We start from the raw sequence: 7,844 nt of genomic DNA, 5'->3' as shown, positions 1-7,844 counted from the left end.
CAGTACAAGACCCAATTTCACATCACAGGAAGAAAAGGGCCAGAGAAGGTTTTAGTAGCAACAAGAAGTTGAGAATCTTCAATCATTGACATTTTATTTTTTTAAGATGTATTTATTTAGCCTGCGCCATGGCTCAATAGGCTAATCCTCCACCTGCAGCGCCAGTACACCGGGTTCTAGTCCCAATCAGGGCGCCGGATTCTGTCCTAGCTGTCCCTCTTCCAGGCCAGCTCTCTGCTGTGGCCCAGGAGTGCAGTGGAGGATGGCCCAAGTGCTTGGGCCCTGCACCCCATGGGAGACCAGGAGAAGCACCTGGCTCCTGGCTTCAGATCAGCGCGGTGCACCAGCCGGCTGCAGCAGCCATTGGGGGGTGAACCAACGGAAAAGGAAGACCTTTCTCTCTGACTCTCTCTCTCACTGTCCACTCTGCCTGTCAAAAAAAAAAATTATTTATTTATTTATTTGAAAGACAGAGTTACAGAGAGAGAAGGAGAGACAGAGAGAGAGAGAGATCGAGCTCTCCCACCTGCTGGTTCACTCTGCAGACTGTTGCAATGGCCCTGAACAGGTGCTTACACAGGATGCTGGCACCACAAGCAGAAACAACCCACTGTGCCATGACGCCAGTACCAAGTTCTATGTACTATCCCTGATGACACTGAAATTGGGTTTCCTCTGTGGGTAACTGATGGCAGCTGACCTGACTTGCCACGGTTTTGGCCTTGCTCAGGCGTCTAAAGGCCGATTCTACAGCATTCATCAAGGGCTGAACTACACACTGCTGGTCACTTAAATTCCCAGGCTCTGCAAACAAACTTGCTCTTGTAGGTAGCAGTGGTATGACAGGACAATGTGGTGACGTCTTAACAGCTGAAACCCCTAGGTTCTGGGTCCTCTCTGGCTTGATCCTGGACATCAGCAAGATACCCAGAATCCTTAACCCAGGAATGGTTGACAAACAATGTTGGAGATGTCCTGGGTATCCCAGTTGTCTAGAGGTGTCCACTCCTGTGGCGAAGAATACGTGCTCTGAATGCTCCATTTCTTGCTATCAAAAATAGAAGATTCGGGGCCAGCACTGTGGCTCATTTGGTTAATCCTCCGCCTGCGGCACCAGCATCCCATATGGGCGCCAGGTTCTAGTCCCGGTTGCCCCTCTTCCAGTCCAGCTCTCTGCTGTGGCCCGGGAAGGCAGTGGAGGATGGCCCAGATGCTTGGGCCCTGTACCCGCATGGGAGACCAGGAGGAAGCACCTGGCTCCTGGCTTCAGATCGGTGCAGTGCGCTGGCCGTAGCGGCCATTCTGGGGGTGAACCAATGGAAGGAAGACCTTTCTCTCTATCTCTCTCTGTGTGTCTAATTCTGCCTGTCTAATAAAAAATAAATAAATGAATGGGGAAACTTTAAAAAAAAATAGAAGATTCAACTACTGGACATAGCTGGTGCTGCAGAGGTGGAATCATCGCCAGACTGCAGGCAGACAGAAGCGGGAGCCACTGGCTGCCTCTCCCATGGCTCCTTCCCTGGGGACTGGCTGCCAGCTGAAAGGCTTTGCCCAGTTTCCTTACCCAGGCTCCTATCTGCTGACTGCATTTGCTTAACACAAGATTCCTAAAATATTTAATATTTGCCAAGCATGCAGCCTTCAGAAGGCCTTTGCCAATATCACGTTAGGCTGATTAGCATTCTGCTGCCATTGATCACTACCTACGTCACACCTAAGACATCTTGTGATCCAATGAATAGACACCAATCATAACAGCAGTGACTAGAGGATGAGTAATCTATATATTATCTTTTAAAAACTATTTGCTTATTTGAAAGGCAGAGCACCAGAGAGAGACAGACGGGGGGGGGGGGGGGGGGGGGGGGCCGGGGAGAGAGAAACAGAGACAGAGAGACAGAGACACAGAGAGAGAATATGCTTCAACTGCTGGTTCACTCCCCCAAATGCCTGCAAGTGTCAGGTCTGGGCCAGGCCATATCCTGGAACCAGAAACTCCACGCTGCTCTCCAAGCACCTAGGGAATCCTCTACTGTTTTCCCAGGAGCATTAGCAAGAGCTGGATCAGACGTAGAGCAAACAGAATTTGAACCAGCCCTCTGATATGGGATGCAGGTATTGCAAGTGGTGGCTTAACTTGCTGCATCACAATACTAGCTCCCCATACATTATCTTGTATCATTGAAAATCCAAGGGTCTGGCCCAGCACCGTGGCATAGTAGGTAAAGCCACTGCCTGCAGTGCCGGCATCCCAGATGGGTGCCTGTTTACGTCCCAGCTGCTCCACTTCTGATCCAGCTCCCTGTAATACACCTGGGAAAGCAGCAGATGATGGCCCAAATGCTTGGGAGACCTGGAAGAAGCTCCTGGCTCCTGGTTTCGGACCAGCCCAGCTTCGGCAGTGGCGGTTGTGGTCATTTGGGGAGTGAAGAGGATGGAAGACCTCTCTCACTGTCTCTCCCTCTCTCTCTGTAACTCTGTCTTTCAAATAAATGAATAAATGAAAAAGAAGAAGAAGGGAAAGTCCGAGGCTCTTAACCCATGGATAATCACAGATGGACTCAGAGAGCTGCCTAAGACACTTGAGTGGGTGCACAGGAAATCAGCTTGTGAAAGCAAAGCCTCAGCAGGCCAGCAGGAAGAGTCCCTTTCTCTGTGGGCTCCTGCCTCCTCTCTTAGACACGAGGCAGAGCCACAGAGACAAAGACCTCTTCCTGCTCCATCCACGTAGACGGGATACCTGGCCCAGGCCGCTCCCCTCTCTGCCCCATTTGCTTGAAGAGGACCGAAAAGGCAGATGATGCCAGAGAGTTTGGGGCTTACAAGGGGCATTTTGGGGGTGTTTTTTGTTTTGTTTTACATCTTTATTCAATCCCATTTTTCTGGGTGATTGTACCATGGTTTTCTTCTAAATTCACAAGTCAGCAAACCATAGTGCATGGGCCAAATCCAGTCTACTACCCGCTTTTGTAAATAAAGTTGTACCAGAATACTGCATTCTTTTTGTTGTTGTTGTTGTTACTATTTATTTATTTATTTGAAAAGCATAGTGACAAAGAGGAGGAGAGAGAGATAAATCTTTCATCTATTGGTTCACTGCCCAAATGCCCACAACAGCCATGGCTGAGCCAGGCTGAAGCCGGAAAGCAGGAACTCCGTCTTGGTCTCCCACGTGGGGATCAGAAACCCAAGCACCTGGGCCCTCATCCACTGCCTTCCCAAGTGCATTAGCAGGGAGCTGGATCAGAAGCGGAATAGCTGGGACTTGAATCTGAACTCCAGCATGGAATGTGGGCATCCCACGTGGCGGCTTAACCTGCTTGGCCACAGCGCCTGCCCCATGCTCCTGGCTTCTACACACTTCCATCGTGCGCTCGTGCTGTAGCAGCTTGGTGGAGCGGCTGCGGCAGTGGCTGAAAGACTTACTGTCTGGCTCTTGGCAGAAGTCTTCCCGCTTCTGCTCTTGGGCACCACACCTTATACTGACTCCTAGCCCTTGTGAATCAGACTGCCCAGTATGTCATCAGCTGTAAACTCCTCTTCTGTTTGAGTCAGGTGTTCTGTCACTTGGCAAACAGTTGAGTCCTTCCTGACACAAAGCTGGCCAAGCACAAATGACTCTTTCTCCTGGCATGGCTCAAAACATATGCCCACAGCTACGGCTCGGGACAACTCCCATCGTAGGTGGGCAGGAATTACATTCCCTGGGCCTGAAATGCAATTTGTTTTGACAACAAGTTCAAACGCTTGTTATAGAAAGATTCCCAGAGAAATCTAAGGCTAGCATCTCTAAAATACATTTCCCAGCCCATCGCAGGTTCTGGTCACCGTCAACACGCCACTGACAAAGGACAGAGACACAGATACTGAGGAAGAGAGCAGCAGTGCTGTGGGGCAACAGGCTTGGCAAGACGGAAGCTTCCCTCCTCCAGTCCTCAGGAGTGGACCACATTGTGGCAGCCAGGCAACATCACGGAATGTTCATGTGTACCAGGCTCAGCGCCGGCCGTTTTACATGCATTACATCATACAAAACCCATGCCAACCCTATCTGGTAGAAATGTACCCATTTTATAGATGAGGAAGCCAATTCTCAGAGGTATGGAGGAATTTCAGGAAGTTCACATGGCCACCAACTGATGGACAGGGGATTCATTCCAGTCCAAGCCCAAACCACAAGGCCCATGCACTCTAACATCAGGTTCTACAGCAAGAGCAACAACACCATCCCCACACTTCCAGCGGAAGTCTAGGTGGAGCTGTCCCTGACTGTGGTGGGTTGTTTGCCATCTGGAGCCAATTGCTGGGACCAGGGTGCAGATGGTGCATTGACTGGCCATCTCAGAGCCCCACGCATAACAAGGAGCCTGAGGTGGGGCTGCTCTCACCTAAATAACACAACCTGTCAAAGGCTTTGGGATTAAAGGAGACGATGTTTTACCAGTGTCCACATTAAAGATTGCAGGGGAGGGACTGGCATTGCGGTGCAGCAAGTTAAGCCAGTGCTTGCAATGTTGGAGTGCTGGTTCAAGTCCTGGCTGCTCCTCTTCCAATTCAGCTCCTTGTTAATGCTCCTAGAAGAGCAGCGAATGATGGCCCAAGTATTTTGGAGACCTGGATGGAGTTTCTGGCTCCTGGCTTCAGCCTAGCCCAGCCCTGGCTGTTGCAGCCATCTGGGGAGTGAACCAGTAGATGGAAGACCTCTCTCTCTCTTTCTCTAGCTCTGCCCTCCAAATAAATAAAAATAAATCTTTAAAAAAAGGAGGGGCTGACACTGTGGCGTAGCAGGTAAAGACGCTGCCTGCAGTGCCAGCATCCCATATGGGTGGCAGTTCAAGTCTCAGCTGCTCCACTTCCAATCCAGCTCTCTGTTATGGCCTGGGAAAGCAGTAGAGGATGGCCCAAGTCTTTGGGCCCCTGGACCTGTGTGGGAGACCTGGAAGAAGCTCCTGGCTCCTGGCTTCAGATTGGCCCAGCTCCGGCTGTTGTGGCCAATTGGGAGTGAGCCAGTGGATGGAAGACCTCTCTCTCTCTGCCTCTCCTTCTCTATCTGTGTAACTCTGACTTTCAAATAAATAAATCTTAAATAAATAAATTAAAAAAAAGCAGGAGGCTGGGGGGCAGGGTTTTTCCAAGACGAGGGTCCCTGTTAGGGATTCTGGGGTGCCAGGTATTGTGTAGGAGCCGTGTGCCCCAAGTGCTTTGCTCTTGCACCCTACAAAGCTGAAACTGCCAAGACAGGGGCAGAGGGTCCATTAAAATAAAAACAAAACACATACACTGCCCAGGGGAATCCCATGGGTGACCAGCTCCCCCTGGTGTTGAAAGGTTTTTTTTTTTTTTTTTTCATCTTGAAACCCTGTAGATCTTTATCTTAGGGGAAGTCCCCACAGTGCAACAAGGTACATTGAAAGATTGCTTCTGAAAGGAAAGGAAATACCTTCAGCACCCTCCATTAAACTTTGTTACATCTGCTCAGAACAATGTTGTAAAACAGGCTAATCATACAGTAGTTGAAAATGCATGCAATATGACACTGTTTTAAAATATACACATACATATATAGAGAGAGATCTGAGCCAGGAGCCAGGAGCTTCTTCTGGGTCTCCCACATGGGTGCAGGGGCCCGAGCACTTGGGCCATCCTCCTCTGCTTTCCCAGGCCATAGCAGAGAGCTGGATCGGAAGTGGAGCTGTCAAGACTCAAACTGGCACCCATATGGGATGCTGGCACTGCAGGCTGGGGCTTTGACACCACGGTACTAGCCCCCCTAAAAAATTCTTAAGAATAGAAGACTTTCGTTCCAGGACATGATGGAATAACAGGGAGACACTGGCCTTACTGACCACTTTAAATAAGTAAAAAAAAGAAACTGGGAAAAACATGAAACAATCATTTTTAGCTATTAGACAACAGGTGGCACAAGGCAGTGTCCGTGGGAGATGGGAAACAAATGAAGGGCACCTTGGGCTGCCCCAGCTTTCTGCCTAGAGAGTTTCCAGGCCATGGCCTGGAGACACGGATCCCACTAGAGTCTCCTTAGGCGAGGCCTTCTTAGGGCATCTGTTCCTTTGGGGTAAATGTAACTAGGAGTGGAACTATGGGGTCATAGAGCAGATGGGTGACTCCCTTTGTAAGAAGCCACCAGTTTTCCAAAGTGATTGTATGATTTTATTTATTCCCACCGCCAAGATCTTATTTGAGACACACCCTTGACATTTAACATTGTCCATTTTTTTTTCATTTCAGTCACTCGTTATTTCTTAGTGCTTAAAATTTTAATTCCTTTCAAATGACTAATTACGTTGAGTGTCTCTCCCTGTACCTATTAGCTATTTGCATATCTTTATCTATCTATCTATCTATCTATCTATCTATTCCAGTATGGAATGTGGGCATCCCAAGTGGATGCTTAACCTGCTTAGCTACAACGCCTGCCCCATGTATATATATATCCTGATCTCCCACAGGAATGGCCGGGGCCCAAGCACTGGGCCATCCTCTCTTGCCTTCCCAGGTGCATTAGCAGGGAGCTGGATCAGAAGCAGAGCAGCAGGGAATCAAATAAGCACTCGGACATAACCTGCTGAGCCACAACACCGGCCCCCATTTGTGTGTCTTTTGTGAAGTATCTGTTTGAGTCTTTTCTCCACTTTTCTTTTTCTGAGATTTGCATTACTGAGTCATTGATGTGCCTTCAATATTCTGGATACGAGTCCTTGCCCATATTTCTGTTCTGAAGATGTTTTTCCCATCTGTGGCTTGTCTTTTCGTGTTCTTTAACAATTGTAATTATTTATTTATTTATTTATTTGAAAGTCAGAGTTACACAGAGAGAGAGAGGTCCTCCATCCAATGGTTCACTCCCCAGACAGCCGCAACAGCCGGAACTGTGCCCATCCGAAGCCAGGAGCCAGGAGCTTCTTCCAGGTCTCCACATGGGTGCAGGGGCCTAAGGGCTTGGGCCATCTTCTACTGCTTTCCCAGGCCATAGTAGAGAGCTGGACTGGAAGTGGAGCAGGCGGGACTAGAACCGGCGCCCATGTGAAATGCCAGCGCTTCAGGCCAGGGCGTTAACCCGCTACGCCACAGCACTGGCCCCTATTGTAGGTTCTTAATTTTTATTAAATCCAATTTATCAGTTTTCTTTTATGATTTATGCCTGTTTGTCCTAAGACATATTTATCAATCATGAATGGCAAAGCTGGTCTGTTTCCTTCCAGAAACTCTATCGAGTTTTATCTCAAATTTTGGGTCTGAAATTTTGGAAATATGAGAGTTAGGCACTGAGCTTCATTTTTCCCCCATCTGAATATCCAGGAATTGCAACATCATTTATTGAAGATATTTTCCATTCCTGCTGCATTACTTTGGCATGCTTGTCAAAAATAATTTTGTCAACGCAGTGGCAAAAGCACATGTGTTCTGCTTACACCACAGTGCTACACAGACAGGACTCCATCCTGCTCCATTATCTATCTGTCCTTTCAGCAATACGACTGTCATGAGAACTGCAGGTCTAGAGGGGGGCGTATGTATATTTAATGCTGACAGCGTGAAAATACTGTTTCCAAAGGCTGCCTAAATTCATTTCCCACCTCTTATGGGCAAGGGGCAGGAGCAGCCTCACACGCCGTGGGACCTGCCTTACTCTCTGCGGGATCCTCAGCACCCAGCACCGGGCCTGGTCATGGCTGCCCAGCCAGCCTGGTCTGAATGAACGACAAGAGGTTTTAGCACTCTATGAGTAACCTCAGTGAGGTGTTGTGCCGAGTCACCAATATGAGACAACGTGGGGCCTGTGCTGTGGCGTAGCGGGTAAAGCCGCCGCCTGCAGTGCC

This window comes from Oryctolagus cuniculus, chromosome 18 (assembly GCF_964237555.1).
Source record: "Oryctolagus cuniculus chromosome 18, mOryCun1.1, whole genome shotgun sequence".
NCBI classification, from domain to species: Eukaryota; Metazoa; Chordata; class Mammalia; order Lagomorpha; family Leporidae; genus Oryctolagus; species Oryctolagus cuniculus.
Note: the sequence above shows the minus strand (reverse complement) of the source record.